This window comes from Arvicanthis niloticus, chromosome 14 (assembly GCF_011762505.2).
Source record: "Arvicanthis niloticus isolate mArvNil1 chromosome 14, mArvNil1.pat.X, whole genome shotgun sequence".
NCBI lineage: Eukaryota > Metazoa > Chordata > Mammalia > Rodentia > Muridae > Arvicanthis > Arvicanthis niloticus.
In genome coordinates, this window is record NC_047671.1 from 13,857,947 (window position 1) to 13,875,782 (window position 17,836).

Here is a 17,836-nt window from a genome sequence, read left to right on the forward strand (position 1 = left end):
ACTCGGGAGGCAGAGGCAGGCGAATCTCTGCATTTGAGGCCAGTCCGGTCAACACAGTGAGTTCCAGGCCAGCAGAGCCACATAGTGAGTCCCTATCTTAAATTAATTAATTAATTGGGGAAAAAGGAAAAGGCTGAGATAGTAAATTTTATATTGTGTGAATTCTACCGTCATGTTTAGGGAAAAAAATGAGTAAAAATAATACGACTCCAATATTAGGAACTGTCTAGGTATGTATCTAGGAAGTGGGGGAAATGAGGTGAAAGAGATTGTGGGAATGGAGAGCCAGAGTGTAGACCCGTGGGTCATTTTTACATGGAAACAGCTTCCTCCCTCTCTTCCCTCCCAGCAGCTGGCAGGCCGATGCTCAGCAGGTACTAATATTTCACAGAGATCCCTCCAGCGAATTCCGAGGCCCAGTGGCTTACAAGCAGAAGTTAAGGCCAGCATCTGGGTAACCACAGTTCCCAAATACAGGCCCTGCCCAAAGAGCTGCATCCAAAAATTACAGCCCAGCTGATAACAGAAGCGTTCCACCGTGCTAGGCCAGTAATTAAGTAAGAAGGTGATTATTAGTTGGCTCAGCCAGGAAGATCATATCTAACGACGGCAAGTAGCCGAAGACTCAGAGTCCTTCTAGAAGGAGAATAACCTGTAACTAAACGAATGGCATTTTCTATCAATTATAGATGCCCTCTGGTAATTCTTCTGTTGTCATGGCAACATGCCCACTGAAAGGGTACCTTTGATGAGGCCTGAAGAAAAGGCTTCAAATCTTATCTCCCTGTCAGACCAAATTTGTTTTCTAGGAGTGGGGAGGGGACCGGTGTTGGTGGCCCAGTCAAAGGACCTAGGCTGGCTGAGCACTCAGAAACTGCCCTATGAAACCAAAAGTCCTTCTTCTCCTCCTTCACTGGTCCTGTGTCCTGGGCCAGTCTCCCAGCTCAGTTCTGCCAAAAGGCATTTCTCTTTATTTTTCTGAAAATTCCTTTACTTCTTCTAATTAGCACCCAGGTGACCTCCAGGTCAGTTTCTGTCCAGTGGCTCATACAGAAGTCCGCAAGGGCTTCACACGCCCTTCGTTTCAACTCCACGAAAAGCAGCCAATTCCCACAAAGGTGCTGAGCAACGCAGGAACAGGTTGAGGCCATAGGAATGTTCCAGAAGAGTCGCCAGTGCAGGACAACTCCACCAATCAGATCTGGAAGAGCTGCCGCTAGCCCTTTCTGGAAGGAGTATGGGATAAACGTATCTGATAACCCTCATCGTTGGAAAAGTAACACAGTTGGAGTCTGTCTGTGTCTCCCGTGCAAAAGAAGGGCAGGGGAAGTCACCAGTCACTCCTCATTGTACGGAACTCCCAGAGGTGAGGAAGTAAGGGAGAGGATGAGGGGTCCTGTGTTCTCAGGTCAGGTCCAGATGGGATCTTGTAGACTAGGCCACCCAGCACTGTGTGGCTTAATTGTCCCTTAACAGCAAACTCTGATGTCCTCTTCTTGGGTCACAGAAGGACAAACTCAAACAATACTGCTCAAACTGGTCATATTATTTTTTCCTCTTCCCATAAAGTTAGCTAAGATAACAGCCAGGTGTGGTGGCACATGTCTTTAGTCCCAGTACTTGAAAGGCAAATAGATCTCTGTGAGTTCGAGGTCAGCCTGGACTTCTAGGACATAGTGAGTTCTAGGCTATATAGTAAGAGACCCTATCTCAAAGAACCAAAAGGAAAACACACACACACACACACACACACACACACACACAGACACACACCAACCGAAACAAAGATAAAGGCTAGCCTTGCCCTGCATAGCACATCTCACACATAGTCTCTCTCCTTTAATGTTTTAAGAGCCTTCTGATGTGATCTGTGATTTCCCTATTTTATAGAGGAATCAGAAAGTCAGAGTAGTTCGGTTTGTCCAAAATGAAGTGGTTTTAAAGATTTGGCTCCTGGTCTGCCCGCCTCCTGAGTCCAGCCTTGAACCTATTGCACATCACTAACGTGACAAACTTAATTCTGCCTCCTTCCCTGAGTATCTACCCTTCCCCTGACAATTCCTATACCCAGCTCCCGCTAACTGTGTCTGGAAAAGTCACCCATGTACCAATTTCATAGCATCCTTCTCGACCCCAGCACATTCAGGTGCCAAGGCCTGTCCTGTCCAGACTGTGCCTTGACACATCTAACCTTGACACCTTATCTTTTTTTCCTTCTTTTTAATAACTTTAAAATTAAAATGTATTTATTATTATTGTATGTGCATGGTACATCTGTGTATGCATGGTAGTGGAGGTTGGCAGGCAATTTTGGGGTGTCAGATCAATTTTGGGGTGGGTTCTAGGGTTCCACAACATAGTTGTCAAACTTGCATGCCCCGTGCTTTAGCTGCCGAGCATCTCACTGGATCCACTCTGGCTTGGAGAGTCACCTTTTGGCCAAACAACCACTCTGTCTATAGTAAATACTTGTTCTTAATTTGAACCACTCCCCCGCCCCAGTGCTGGGGCTAGAATCTAGGGTTTTGGTGCATGCTAGGCAAATGTTAGCTCACTGAATTATACCCCCACCCTGAATTTGAATTCTATACTGCCATTTCTTTTTAAAACGTCTGACATTTTCTGAACTGTGCAGTTCCTTAAGCCTTGATTAATGCACATTTTAATGTGTCACTGTCATTCTTGACGTCTTAGAACAAACATGTACTAGATGCTAAAAATTGTCATTCAAATAACTCTTCGGGGATTGTCTACAAAGACTGCAGTAACACGAAAAACATCCTTTTTAATTTTATTAACTGAGTAAAATAGGATGCAAAGTACATACACAGAGTCATTTCAATTACTGTTATTACATAGCAAACTATTTGTTTAAAGAAGAACCCTTCAGGGTGGTACATGCTTGTAACCCCACTAGGAAGGCAAAGCAGACACTTGAGGAGTTCAGAACCATCCTAGGCTGCATAGCCTTTGGGATCTAGATTTACACACACACACACACACACACACACACACACACACACACACGACATAAAAGCAGACTATTTGGGTTAGGAGTGGGCCAGTGGAAGTATGGAGCAGAGATAAGAGATAAGTAACTGGCAGGGAAGATAAACAGAGTATGATTATACATAAGTGTGAAAAACTTCACAACCAGGCTCATTGTTTGGTATGCAAATTAATTTTTTTATGTGTATGTATAGTCTGTGTGGGTTGCCACAGAGAGCAGAAGAGAGAGTCTGATTCCTTGGAGATGGATACAGGCAGTTGTGAGCTCCTCAGTATGGGAACTACAGTCGGAACCAGGACCCTCTGGAAGAGCATCGAGCGTTCTTAACCACTGGGCTATACTTTCAGCCCCTTTATATGTAAATTTTTAAAAACTAATTTTTAAAGTTATTTAAAGCATTTATATTATAGCTTATATTAAAACATTTCATCTTTAGAACAACATTTGAAATGTTTATCTTGGTGACATAGTGAAAGGAAGGAAGGAAGGAAGGAAGGCGGAGGCAACATTTTTTTAAAAAGAATTAATATATATATACTGTAGCTGTCTTCAGACACACCAGAAGAAGGCATCAGATCCCATTAAGGATGGTTGTGAGCCGCCATGTGGTTGCTGGGAATTGAACTCAGGACCTCTGGAAGAGCAGTCAGTGCTCTCACTGTCCTTGAATCTCACCAGGCAAAGTCAGCTTGATTTGTGTTCCTGTTCGGGCTCCTTCAAGACCTTCCTGCAAGTTGGAAAGTTTGCCAGGATGAAAATTCAGCCTCTTGGCCACTTAATTCCACAGCCCCCTTTGCCAAAAGATTGCAAACTTCTTAAAGGGAGACAATCTCAGAGATCAGATCCAGAGGTCTCACCTTACAGATATAAGAACTGAGGCCTAGACAGAGGCAATGTCACACAGTGAGTTAGGGCACAGGAACCTCTCAGGCACCTTGCCATGACTTCTGCAAAGCTCCTTCCCAATAAACACTCCCTCGTTTACTTCATTTTTTTTTTAAAGTTAGCTCTTCTCAAGTTCACAGGTCTTTGCTCATGTCCCTCTCTTGCTGATGGCCGCCCCGGGATCGATTTGCATCTTCTTTCCCAGCAAGGATGGTCTCTGAGGTTGTGTAATGGGAGCTGAGACGAGGCAGAAGTGAAACTCAACCTGGGTCTATCAAGTCTGTATCTCTAGGCCAACACCACCATAACACAGGACAGACACCAGAAGACGCCTTCCTTCTGTAGGGTTAGCTGTCACCACAGGACACCAAGAAGCCACTCCAGCTCCCATCCAATGCCATTGCTTTTGCTGTGTTCCCAGGCCAGTGCTAGCTCCCTGTCAAGTTGGGCTTCTGTTGACTCCTCCCCCACCCCCACCCCCCAGTGAGAAAGTATGTGTGGCTGTCGATCCATTTTTCCCCCTTTTTGACCAATGTATCCCCAACATCTTTAGTTCACAGAAAGTCACTTTATATGGGTGGCAGGGTTGGGGGTCGTAGGGGGTGGGGTGGGAGGAGCTTCATTGCTTTCCTGAGTATCCAGATGGACTCTCAGCTCCCGAAGACAGCTGGCTTCTCTCCAGCAGAGCCTTTTCTGGCTTCCCAGGGGGTCCTCAATCATTATGAGGGGGCTGTAGGGGAAGATCCAGGTAAAGTGCTTGCTTAGCTTGTATGAAGCCCTGTGTTCCTAGCACTGCAAAATAAGTACATATACAAATGCGTAAATGTGAGGCCTGCTGAGGGTACATCTCACCTGGAAAGGCTATGGAGAGAGTTGAGAGGAGGACTGGGGGGGGGGGGGGGCAGTAGATTTCTTTTACTAGCGTCTTGTTTTCCGGCAGTTTCTCGATACATTGTTGTTCCCCAGGGCTCTGCACTCAGCCACTTTTCTGGCTTCAGCTTGCAGGTGAATGCTGGATCAACCATGAGGCTGGGAAGGAAGGTCCTGGGCAAGCTAAGCAAGCCAGGCCTTCACTCTGGCCATTGCTGAGGGATACACAAGGCCTCCTTCCTAATGTCCCCATTCCAACCAACAAGGCCTGTCACCAGAGGCCACTTTAGAGAGCTCTCCGCAGGAATTATGTGGGTTGGGGGAAGAAAATGCAGAGAGGGTCTGAAGGGTTAGTAACAGTCTAGGAATTGAGAGAGAGCAGGGATCTGGGATCTGGGATCTGGGATCTGGGATCTGGGAATGCGGCAATCAGGAAGTAATCTGATGGCCGCCCATGTAGTGTCTCGTTGGCACTGCCCACTCTCCAAGGGGAAGCAGCCTTGGGCAAAAGGAGTCAGCATGGGGTCTTTAAGAATAGAAAGAGCACAGAGAGACCTCAGTCAGCACATGGAGAAAGTGCAGAAATGGGCCAAAGTTCCTTGAAGACAAAAGCACTTACTTCCCATTGTAGGATGAAGTGCTCAAGATTCCTTCCCACTAGGTCAACTCTGATGACCTGTATCTACAGAAAGGAAAAAATACACAGTCATCCTTATGGACCAGAAATATCTCGGTACAGGAAAGAAACTCAATCACATAGCCATTTTTCATGGGACAGACACACAAAAAGACTGGATCATCATTGGTTCCCATAAGGCCCAAGTTGTTGAGTGAACTCCTTAAGGTTACCCTGTCTAGAAGTTAAATTAGCTACCCATGGTCACAGCCACGGGAGATGATGCCAGTATTCAAACCCAGGGGTCAGGCAGTCTTAGTTCCCTCTGCTGTGCTCAGCCATGGTGCCAACTCGGCAGAGCCTCCACAAGTGCTCTGCATGCCTGTCTTCTTTTCTGCAGGTTGTTCGGCCTCTCCTCACCTCTGAAAGGTGAGGAGACTTACAACCAGGGCAAAGACCAAACCAGACAGTTCATTCTCAGTTGCTTTGCAGGTGGTGTGCCTGTCGCTGGATGTGCAAAACCCTGCCCTGACAGCAAGGTAAGGGACTCAGAATTGGCTAAAAGGCTAGACTCTGGTACTATTAGCTAATATTTTGGAAACCCAAGAAATCATCCAGATATTAGAGCATAAAAATAACTCACTGCTGAACCAATGAGGCATACTGCTAAGAGCAAGCCCCCAGGAAGTCAGGTACGCTCATGTTCCTTTAGTAATGGAAAGAGAAAGTGATGTGTGTGTGTGAGATGTTCCTGTGTATGTCTCTGTGTGTGTGTGTGTATGTGTGTGGTGTTCCTGTGTGTGTTTGTGTGTGTGTGTGGTGTTCCTGTGTGTGTGTGGTGTTCCTGTGTGTTTGTGGTGTTCCTGTGTGTTTGTGTGTGTGTGTATGTGTGTGGTGTTCCTGTGTGTTTGTGTGTGTGTGTATGTGTGTGGTGTTCCTGTGTGTTTGTGTGTGTGTGTATGTGTGTGGTGTTCCTGTGTGTGTGTGGTGTTCCTGTGTGTTTGTTTGTGTGTATGTGTGTGGTGTTCCTGTGTGTTTGTGTGTGTGAACAGGGGCAGGGGAGACAGTGCCTGGCACCCAGACATTTGGCTTACAGCACACATTCTGCCTTGTACCCGTGGTTTGTTGTAGATGATGGGCTAAGGTCTCTGAGCCTGCAATGCAGTGTGCCCCTGCTGTGAGGGACTCTAGCCCTTTGGTTTTGGTTCAAAAGTCAAAGGAGCCCTCCACAGGCTGTGAACATATATTCAGTTTTGCTTTCCACCAGTGGCCTGGTTCAATCAGTGTTCAAAGCTCACTACTAAACAAAATCCATCCATCATGCCAGGCCCACTCCAAGCCCCGCCCCTTCTAGCAGGCTGTCCAGGTTCCTTCTGCCCTCTAGACTCACTTCCTAGCCATCCCTTCCTTTCTGCAACCCCCCCCCCCACCTTGTACCTCCCCAGCAACGTGTCCCCTATCCAGCCAGATAGCTGGAGTTGCAGAATTAGCTCTCTTCTCTTGAATCTAGAGCCTTTCATAGCCTTAAGAGATGCCTGCCTCTCGTTAAAAACCTTAGTAACTTCATTCCTATACCGGGTCCCACCCAAAAAGCCTTCCCACCCTCATCCTGGTTCCATCGGGCTTTGGACTTGTCCCTGTATCAAGTACTCACTTATCCCCTATTCTTTATCAGCCTGTGGCCCTCCCCCAAGATTGAGCTCCTGGAGGGCACAGACTGAGGGCCTTACAGGTCGCTGCATGTCCAGATGTGCTCATTAGATGTTTTACAAATTAATCACTCAGAGGATTTGTTCCCAGCACCTCCAATATGCACCTGACTCCACTGCTCGGTGAGACAGGCAACATCTTATATTTCTCCTGGAGGCTTCTGTGCTAATTTCAGTTTTAACCAAACCAGTGGAGATCAAGTGATGACCGAATTACCCACTGCATCGAATTCTTTCGGCCAGTGTCCCAGCTTTTAGCATGGCCAATGGAAAATTAATTGGTCGCAAAGTGCATATCTAATTACAACATCCCGCCCCTGACTGAGCGATGTGCAAACGTTAATTATAACATATGAATCCCAATAACCGATGGTGGCACTTAATGCCGCATTAATAACGCCACTTGTTTCCCCCGCCCCCAACATCGCTCCTAGAGCATACACTATGCTTTCTCTTATCTGCCATTGGGACAGACTTTATACTTTAAGCACCGAAGTCCTTATCCTCATAGCCTGACTGATTCTAAAACCAAGTGTTTCTCTGCAAGCCCAGACGTTGTCTTCGCCCTCAGTTCTGTCCCCCACCGCAGAGGGCCCCTCTACTGCAAGAGGTCATTGGTATCAGCTTAGCAACACTGGTCTGTTCAGGCGGTATCCCTGGCGTTCCCCGAGGTTCCCAGCTCTCCAGGGCCCGCCATCCTAGGAAAGAAAGGCGAACTACATTACCCAGCAGGCTCGCCGTCTCCCTCTTTCCTTTCAAGTCTTTGCACGTGGCCGGAGGGGGAGGCGGGGCCCGGACGTCACTCTCCTACATTCTCTTTCCCTGTGTCAGTACAGGGATCATTTTTTTCCTTCCTCTACTCCCTCCCTCTGCCTGCCCCTCCCTCCCTGTCTCCCTTCCCTCCCTCCCTCCCCTCTCGACTGGGTCGGTCCGCTGAGGTGCCCGATCCCCTCACAGCTGGGACGCGCCGAACTCCCAGCAGGAGTCCGCTCTTTGGAGCCTGGTCCCTCCCTTCCCCTTCCCTGCCCCTTCCCCCACCCCCGACGCGGGCTCCGCGCGGCGGCCAGAGGAACCCCGAGGTGAGCATCCCTTGTCCTCCCTCCTCTTTTAGTCACCTCGACTTGCGGGTGGATTCGGGGACCCGGGAGGAGGGCTACGTGACGTGTTCTCGATTATAGATAAATCCGGGAAAACCGCTCCAGACAATTCTCCCCCTTCCCCCTCCCAGGGCTTTCGCTAGCCCGGTGTCCGCACCCATCCTTAGTCCCCTTCTCTGGGTCTAGTGGGTACCGCTCTCTCCGATCTCGCCCTCTCCCAGGGTTTGTCCTGTAGTGGGCCCAGCTCCCCACGCGGTGGGGACCGTGACACCCACCGCTCCGGAACCCAGAGGGGTTCCTGGTGGGGGGAAGCGCGTCTGGAGCCCCTCTCGCGTTGGAGCCGCGCGGTGTAGCCGATGTCTTGTGGCTGGTTCCGACCCGCGGGGAGGAAGCTCGCGGGCGAGATTCCTTTTGTTTTGGAGCCTCGTCTGCTGCAACGAGCAGTTGCTCCAGCGCCAGGCAAACTTGCAGCTGTTCCGACCGCGCGCTGCGCCGAGGTCGGAGCGCGGCTGGGGAGGCGGCTGCGGGCGCGGCTGCAGCACTCGGGCTTGAGGGAGGGAACCCGCGAGTGTGTGTCCACGCTGCCCCTTTTCCTGCCGTCCCTGCGGGCTTGGGGATGTCTGTGGATGGCTCTCGTCTAGACAGGCAGCAGACCCCTCCCTTCGTCCCCGGTGAGCCCGCGGGCCGCGGAGGGCGCGGCGGATAGGAGCAGTGGAGGGAGCTTCGGTGGAGCCATTGCAGTGGTGGCTTCGGCCGTGCTGATTCTGCCGGCTTTAAGAAGGAACATTTCTGTGGCTTCGAAGTGATGGGGCCTGGGGGGGATAGATACGCCCTGCAGAGCTGGGGTTAAGTTGACAGGTTCCGAAAAGCCCATTCTCGCTGGCGAGTAACCCGAGGGCTGTGGAATGGGCTGCTGATCGGAACTAGCTAGTGATGGTCACAGGCGCGGGTTTTAGGGGGAGCTGGGAGCGGTGGCTTGGCTGAGGTAGATGTCTAGGGGATCAGGAGGGCCGCGTGCGGGTTGTTTGTCTGCATTAAAAAGACAATCCAGGATTCAAACCCTGAACTCGGCAGCCCTGGCTCTGATGATTTTGCAGAGTTCTCAGGGTAGGGGCCAGGGGGCGTGTGAGCCGGGAAGGGGGCGCGGCTTTTAGAGGGGAGGGATCTGTGGCTGTGCCCTGCGTGTCCCCACCAGGAGGGAGGCGTCGCCTCCCCCGCCCAACTGTTTGTGTGTGTACACACAGCCAGGTCTTGGAGGGGGCGGCATAGTGGAGAACAGCGTGGGGTGGAGGCCTCCTGGGATTGGACCAGCTAGCCCCAAATGGTGTGAGTTGGGCTGTCTCTTGTGTGTCCACGCTTGGGTTACTAAGGAATCCTTAAGCTGGGGCTGGGGAAGACCTTGGGGTGGCTTGGGCTCTCAGGCTGCCTGGGAGTCCCAAGCTCACTGTGGCCCTCCCTCTACGTTTCTCTTGTTCCCCTAGCTCAGTGACTGGCTGCCCACCCTGCGGGCTGGGGGGATCCACCCAAGCTCTGGTGCCCCACCCCCACCTCTAACAAACCATGCTTGGGATCCTTGACCCTAGCACAGAGGCTCCCCGTGATGCTCGTGCTTGCGTTTCCTCAACTACTTTCCCAGATCCTAGAGAGAATCCATGCGTTCAGCCACCTCTCCCTGCTCTCAGTTCTTCCATTGAGAACCAACGCCTGCCCCGCAGACCCTGTCTGCCTCTGCCCTCAGGCCTGTGGGATCACACCCCACTGCCTACCCCGCCCTCCCGGCTGTCATTTCTGAAGCTCCGAGATTATCCCTCTCTGTCTAGGGCCCCGTGCAACGCCTAGACACCTCGGAAGCTGCAGGCTCGTATGTTGAGAGCCTCCCCAGGTCGAAAGTGACACAGCTTAAGCACCGCCTCTGCTCAGAGAGAGGCGCGGCAGAGCACTGGGAGGAGCGATGGGCTGTCCTGCCGGGTTCCTCTTGGCCCAGTGTAGGGGTTGGGCCCAAACCTCTGGAATCTCAGTTCCTAGCAGCCCGTGGTCCCTGAAAGGAAACCTTCAGGACTTTCAAACAACCCAGTTGTATAGAAACAGATTTCCCTCAACAGACGCTAGACAGTGGCAGGATGCTCTCGGGTAGCCCGAGGAAAGTCCTCTGAGTATGTGAAACAGGACTCTGCTGATAGCAATAGCCTCAGCGGTGGTGTGTCATGTCCAGTGCCTATCCTGGTGAGGACTGTGATCCGCAAGGCTTTCTGGGTATGGTGCCATCGAGGTGAGAGATTACTAGAACAAGAATGTCTCTGTGAATTTACAGAGTGGGGTTTCCTCACCACATAGTACAGTTATTAAGAGGCTCCTGTGAGATAGGGAAGCGCTAATCCCACTGTACAGACGAGGACACCAAGGCTCAGGAAGTGATGTTACTTGCCTATGACCTTTCAATAAAGGACAGCTTTCTTCCTCTTGTGATTTCTCTTTGCAGACCATTGATGTTTATTTCTAAGGCAGGGGCTCCCCCCAATGTCGCCTAGTCTACCTCTACCTCCCCAGTGCTGGGAAAACGGATGTGTACCTAGTACCCACAGCTTTTTATTTATACGGTGACTTTTTTTTTTTTTTTGAGGGTGGGTTCTTGGTACCTTGGGAAGTAGATAATTTACCCCAAGAAAGTTATCCTGGGACATATTCCTTGTCAAAAGGCTCTTTTTGTTGTTGGTGCTTTGAAACAGGCTCTCACTATATACAGTCCTGGTTAGCCTCCCTAGGTAGACTAAGCTGGCCTTGAACTCACCTGCCTCTGCAGTGCTAGAATTAAAGGTACTTTAATCTTGCTTAGATTTCATCAAAAATAAATAACAATGCATAATGAAAACAGCTACTATAAACCACAGGCCTTTATCAATCATCTAATAATTTGATACTGATGAGTACCTGCCGGCTGTGGCGTACCTATTGTATGTTAACATAGAATAAGCACATAGGGTACACAGACACTTGTTCACGGAGCTCTTGGTGATTCCAAGATATATTGTTTGCATAGGGTTTTGCTTCTTTGTTTTGAGATAGCCTGACCTGGGATATACTTATACAGCCCAGGCTGGTTGGCCTTAAACAGCACGGCAACATTTCTGCTTCAACCTCCTAAGTACTGCCAAGATTTATTCTTTACTGCTTTTGGTGCCGTTAAATTGAAAATGTAACTCCCTGTCTTCCTCTGTGTCTCAAGATGGTCAAGCCTAGGAACCAGCAAAGCATTCCTACCCATCTGTGTGAGTGCCTCAGTGGTGTTTGTACAAATGAAGGTTCTCAGACATGGGCTTGGGGTTTTTTTTGAAGGTTGTCAAACTGATCAGAAAACTATCTGACCCACCCATTCATTCACAAATGTGTATTGGGCACCTTTGACTTTGTGTATCTTAAAGTACATGTAAGAGGGACTAACAGCTGGTTCTTGCTATGTGTTGGAGCAACAGTCCTCAATCTGTGTTAAGACCCTTTTTAGGGGGCCCAAATGACCCTTTCACAGGGGTTACCCAAGACCATCAGAAAACACAAATATTTATGTTATGGTTTGTAACAGTACCAAAGGTCACAGTTATGAAGTAGCAATAAAATAGTTTTATGTTTTGAGGGTCCTCACAGCATGAGGAACTGTATTAGAAGGTCGCAGCATTGAGAAGGGTGAGAACCTCTGTGTTAGATTCTAAAACTGTTCTAGCTGTTGTTGTGGGCACAAGGGTTTCAGTTTCTCAAATGCTTGTGATGGACCCATGGAGGCTATACAGTCCCTGTCATTTTGGGCACACAAGAGACAGTACACCGGGAATAGTTACATTACACTACAAGAATGGAGCCCCAGGGACGTAACCAATCACCAATATTTTATAGTACTCATCCTGGGACTTAATCAGTGTCACATATGTTGGTTGCCAGGCCTCATACTGCTTTGTATCTTAGAGCAAAAGTAGAGGGAAGCAGACATAAGAAAATCCTCCTGTCTCTGTTACCTGAACTACAGGCTATTTGGACTCTCTTGGGTGGATCTAGAGCTATGTTCTTCTTCAAAAGCTAGGCAGCTGATGGAGATGTACCCTGAAGACAACCAGCAGGTCCCTCTGAGATCAAGGCATTGTGAAGATGTTCTTTCTGCTCCCCCACCCCCCACACACTCTAATGTGCTGTGACTCAGAGAGAAGCTGTGGTTTTGGTCAAGGTCTCACTAGACCTTTCAAGGCTTTAAAATCTGGGTAGATGTTAGCATGAGGCTGTCTAGTCCCAAATTCACTTGTGAGGCCTCTGTCATCCTCGGATTCCATTTTTGCTACCCTGACTAGAAGGTTATATTCTCTGCAGTGCTGATCAGGACGGTAGATGCTGTAGGTTCGTGGTTGAGACACAGAACCTTGTTTCTGGAGAGACAGGAAAACAGACAGGCAAATTACAGTCTCTGAGAACTCTCCCACAGAGGTGTTTTTGTAGAACTTATCTGGTCACGTGTTAGCTGAGCTGTGGTTCAGAACTAGGTGAGAACAGACCCGACCCTGGAGCCAGGCAAATAGGTAGAGAGGCAGCTTGCCTGATCTCCATATGGGGACCTCAGGGCCTCTGAAGTTAGGTAACTTAGCAGAGTCACATGGAACTCTTGTCAGAGCTGGGCAGGGAACCTTGGTCTTTCATGCTTCAGTTTCTCTCTCATGATCCTCCTGCCTCCACATCTTTGGCATATCCTACTAGTCTAGGTATATGCTATTACAACTGACCCAGTTTCTTTTTCTACACCAGATACTTAGCAAAACAACAACAAAAGTGGGTCTTTACCTTTACTTCAAAGTCTGCCCACTTCTTCTCCTCTCTTACTTTGACACTCACTTGGCTGGTGATTGCTTTCCTTCCGGGCTGGCTTTTGTTGCTTTGTATTTTGTGTTGGCATCCAGGAATACAAGCGGGCTTTTCAGGAGTGGAGGCCCTGTTCTTACTTGGTGTGTTGCTTTCTGGCCCGATGGCATGGACGCTAGTGTACTTGCTTTCCCCATGGTCTTTAAGTAAATTAATCAAAGCCAGATCAGCAGTGGGGAAGAGGACGATGGGGCTTGGCTGAAACCCAGGCTTTACATGGCTTTATGTGTATTACATGAATCGCCCCATGGACACTTTTCATTTCTACTCGTGAGGTTGGTTTCATCTCCCTGGCCCATGTTACAAGGAAGGTGGCTAAGTCCATAAAATGGTTTTTAGGGATGTGACCGAGTCGCAAGTAAGCTTTAGAACAGGCATACGGACCCCGTATCTCCTGGCTCCACACCCTCCATGCCCTGTGCTAAGGAGGCCGCTGTACCATCTGACACCTTCATTGTGAACGGAGACCTGGTCATGTCCAGCCAGGGAGCTGGACCCAACTGCTGACTCCAGAGAAGGGTTGTGGAGTACATAAAGGATGGGAGGCAGTTTCCATAGCAATGATACATAGAGTAGGATCAGTTCGGGATGGTTTATTGGAAGAGGTGTATTTGGGAATAGGTATAGGTATTCTGTGTGACGGGTTTTAGGTTGGCTAATGACCCAGATGTGGATCTGGGGGAAACTGTGTGTGCGTGGGGTGCAAGGGGGGTTTTGGTTGATCATCATGCAGTCAGCACGACCTTCTTTATTGCGACTGGGCTTTGTTTCTAGGCCTGGCTCTGTGTTAGACTTGGGCTATAATGCAGGAAAGGCGTAAGAGCCCTGACTTAAAAAGCAGTGGGAGCGAAACACAAATTGTTACATTTGACCACAGTGGAGCGGAAAGGCCTAAGACTCTTCAAGTACATGATGACATAGAGCGCCTACTATCAGGGAGGACTTCCTGAAGGAGGCATCCTAAGCATTGACTGTTAAAGGAGAGAAGGGAACTAGCTAGAGGAGATAGGAAAAGGGCCTTCTGTGGTAAGGGCAGCAGGGACAAATGGGGTGGAGGCCCGAGCAGACTGGCTCTGGGAAGGAACTGTCAGCAGTGAGGTCAAACCCAAGGACTCAGCTGAGGAAGTAGTTCATGACCAGCTGAGGACCAGATACTAGACTGATGTTCCATCTAGAGGGGGCTTTGACAAAGTGGCCTCTGAGCTCTTGGGGCGGCAGTGTCTAAAGCCAGGCGAGACTGGCGATGAGTCAAGGGTCACATGTTGTCTTAGTTAGGTTTCCGTGGCTAACGGTAACAAACTAGGACCAAAAGCAACTTGGGAGGGAAAGGGTTAATTTCCCTTCCACTTCACAGCACAGGTTCATCACTGAAGGAAGTCAGGGAAGGAACTCAAGGTAGGAACCTGGAGGCAGGAGCTGACGCAGAGGCCATGGAGGGTGCTGCTTCCTGCCTTGCTCCTCCCAGCTTGCTCAGCCTGCTTTCTTATAACACCCAGGACTACCAGCCAAGGGATGGCACCGCCCACAATGAGCTGGACCCTCCCCCACCAATCATCAATCAAGTTAATGTTCCACCAGCCAATATGGTGTGGACTTTTAAGGTTTCCTTTTCCCAAATGACTCCTGCTTCTGTCAAGTTGATATAAAACCAGCCTACATGCTAAGCAGATTTGGGGAGCACAGCCTGTGGTTATTTTTTACATTTAAAGGGAACCCTCCACCACAGACTGCCAGGCTTTTGGTCACACTGACTGACTGTGAGTGGCAACCCAAGCATAAGCTGGAATAGGTCTGCTGGGTTAGGCCAAGGACAAAGAGCAGGGACAAGTTCGGTGTCACAGGCTTTGGACCAGAATCACAGATAGTTACAATGCCAGGGGAGGAGGAGCTGCTGTTCTGAGTGGGGCTGCATCTGTGAGGTGTTGAGGGGCCTAGACCCTGGCAGGGCTGCAGTAGACAATAGAGCAGACCTCTTCCTCCCATTGTCAGAGAATCCTTTGTCACACAGGGCTGCGGGCTCCTTAGGGAAGCCAGGCAGGGATGCTGTGTCATGCCGGAGGCCCAGCTGGCAGAATCAGGCTGCAGCCTCAGCTGGATGCATCAGAGTGAGTTTAGGCAAGAGAGGCGCTTTCATCTTTCAACATCCACGGGGAGTGGAGCCCTAGCCCAGGCCCTCGAGAAGGGGAACTGCTTTGAGGAGCAGGTGGTGTATTTGAGGTAAGATGGGGACACATAGGAAAAAAGCCAGAGAGCTGTACAAGGCAGAGGAGGGGACCTAGTGCAGAAGATCCCCCTTTCATTCATCCATCATTGTACAGGGCTGCTGCTGGGGCCAAGCATTCTCCGGTTTAGACCCAGAGACCCAAAGCTATGACTGGCACACAGGAGGTGTTGGTGTCCCATGGGTCTTTGCAGGCAGGGCCTGTGTCTGGGATTGGAGGTCAGCCAGAGAAGGCATCTATGCACAAGTTCTAAGGGGCACCCCAATACTGACTTAGACACTTTTGGTGCCACTGTGGAATGCTCTGGAAGCCTTCCAACTACAGAGTGCCTGGAGATGCTGCAGAAGATGCAGCAGCAGCCTTTCTAAGAACAACCTGGCTCGCTGAATGCAGGGGAAGCCCTGCCCTGAGACATGGGAGCCTGCTCAGACACAAGGCTCACGGCTCAGAACCCCAGGGCCCAAGCCCTGACTGTGTCTCCTCCAGGACAGAGAGCCCTGCCTCTAGCGGGCACAGGGAGGTGTGCCCTGCCTGGAGAAAACACAGGCTAGACATCAGTTCCCTGTACCTTGGCTTCAGTATGGGTGGTGCTGGGCTATTTGGACTTGAAGTTGGGAGAAAAATATCTCTGGGTAGTTGGAAACCTCAGGCCTGTTACAGCTTTGGATGACCACCTGTTATTTATCCTAGGGTTCCACAGAAGAAATTAGCCCACAGTCTTGGGGCCAGATCCTTCCTACTGTGGAGGCTAGAGGCTCAGAGAACCTAGAGAAGATGGGGTTCTTCACCCATTGTTGGCTTAAATCTGCCCTCAGAGTCTTGCTTTGGGCCCAGAGCATTGAGAATAGTGATTGAAGCAGAGAAGAGGAGGGTGGAAGGGCCCTAAGTAGGACCTAGAGAGCGGGCCTCGAAGACAGCTGCACAGTGTTGCGGGCAGATGCATGGTGTGGAAAACTGGCCCTGCCTCACCTTGGGAGTTAGCAAAGGTCTACGCATGACCTGCACATGAGATCCTGGGTTCAATCCCCAGCACTGCAAGGAAAAAAAAAAAAAAAGTAACATATTTGTTGATGAGTCCCACGTGCCTACAAACCCAGAGCTTTCTCTCATACGACTTGCTCTCATGCTGGCATCTTTCCAGGCTGCTGTTTAGGGTGCCCTGAGAGGGTTTCCATGGTTATTTCTTCTCCAGACCATATGCTGCCATGCCCTTCCTGTACCCTAAGATATAGTTTCAAACTTGGAGAGACATCTGGGGTCAACTGGCTGGCCTTTCACCTGCTGGGGAATGCAGGCCAGAGCAGCACTTAGCCACCCTGTGTGGCTGTTTTCTGCCTGTAAGAAGCCTCCGCAGCCACTGGACACTTCTGTCTGAAGCCCCTGAAGCTTAGTGACACAGGATTTCTAGTACTTTCACCGTCTTGTTTCTGCTAGAAAGGCCCCTGTTTGCTGAGCTAAGACTGCGAATCCAGCCAGTTCCTCTCTTAATTGGCTTAACCACACAGAGGGCTTGTAAGGATGGATGTTGACTGGATCAGAGCTGGCTACTCAGGCATAGTCTGTGATACCTCAGTTACTTCTTAAATTTTTGTTTGATTTCGTTCTTGGTTTCTGAGACAGGGTTTATATATGTAGCCCAGGATCACCCTGAACTCTCTATGTAGTCCAAAGTGTCTTGTATTCAAACTTGTGATCCTCCTGTGGCAGCCTTACAGGCACTGGGATTATAGGCATGAACTACCATGCCTATCTCGATATAGACATTCTGAGCTACTTTACAGTCAGGAGAGACACTTTTTTTTTCTTTTTGCCTAGAACATGCTGTTGCTTGTAAGGAAGCGACTTGGGAGCCATATGCACAGAGCTGAGTGTCTGTTGTATGCCAGGCTCAGTGTTGGGCACTTGGTATGTACTTGACAGAATGAAACTTCACTTCTGTAAGGAAGACTCTGAGGGATAGAGACATGGAAATGCCTGGCTGTGATAGTGGCCACAGAACCCAGAAGTTACTTGGAAGGAATGTGTTGGGTGGGATGGATGCTGCCCCTCTGAGTCTGTTATAGGGAATCCCTTAAGGTATACAACATACCTAGACTACCACCTGCTGGAGACATACAAGCCTTTGCCATGATCTTGGGGGATTTGCTAGGAGTTGAACCATGAGACTGAGACAGTGGCCTGCTGTTGAATTCTCATCCTGGCCTGTCCCCTATCAGGCGTCATGGTGTGATTTTTTTTTTTCAGCACATGTGTTATTTGAGTGCTGTGTCTGTCTGCAGCATCCCAGGCTCTCCTATAAACAAAGACTTTTGCTCTTCTGTTCTCTTTGCAGTGTAGGGTGGCTAGCTAGCATCTGTGAGGCTTACATGTCCATGCTCATGTCGGCTAAGGAGAGCATAAGCTCCTCTGCGGTAAGGTTGGCCAGGTTGGGTCAGCTCTGCCCACTTCTGCTGGCCTCCTTGCAGTGCTGACAGGGCCAGCGGTGAGGACCAGAGATTCCGGAAACAGACACAGTTACCATCCCGCTCCCCGAA

General features: G+C 49.7%; 1 protein-coding gene and 1 long non-coding RNA gene across 10 annotated transcripts in view; one reads left to right on the forward strand and one right to left on the reverse strand.

Moving 5' to 3' along the window:
• Window positions 1-2,786: 2,786 nt before the first annotated feature.
• Window positions 2,787-9,479, reverse strand: LOC117720063 (uncharacterized). 2 transcript variants are annotated; one of them, XR_013103614.1, is made up of 3 exons: window positions 8,463-9,479; window positions 5,385-7,788; window positions 2,787-4,687 (listed from the first exon to the last, which is right to left on the reverse strand). It is a non-coding gene; the product is annotated as an uncharacterized LOC117720063 (long non-coding RNA). The 2 variants fall into 2 exon arrangements; XR_013103613.1 differs by having other exon boundaries at window positions 2,787-4,625; window positions 8,463-9,478.
• Ctif (cap binding complex dependent translation initiation factor) overlaps window positions 7,939-17,836 on the forward strand; it is a 266,010-nt gene continuing 256,112 nt past the window's right edge. For 2 of the 8 annotated variants that reach the window (XM_034518412.2, XM_034518413.2), the window contains exon 1: window positions 7,944-8,169. The gene's annotated coding sequence lies outside the window, so the exon portion shown is untranslated. Of the gene's footprint in view, window positions 8,170-9,492; window positions 9,512-15,275; window positions 15,298-17,836 lie in introns of those variants that run through there. The other 6 variants (XM_034518416.2, XM_034518414.2, XM_034518415.2 and 3 more) reach the window with 6 other exon arrangements.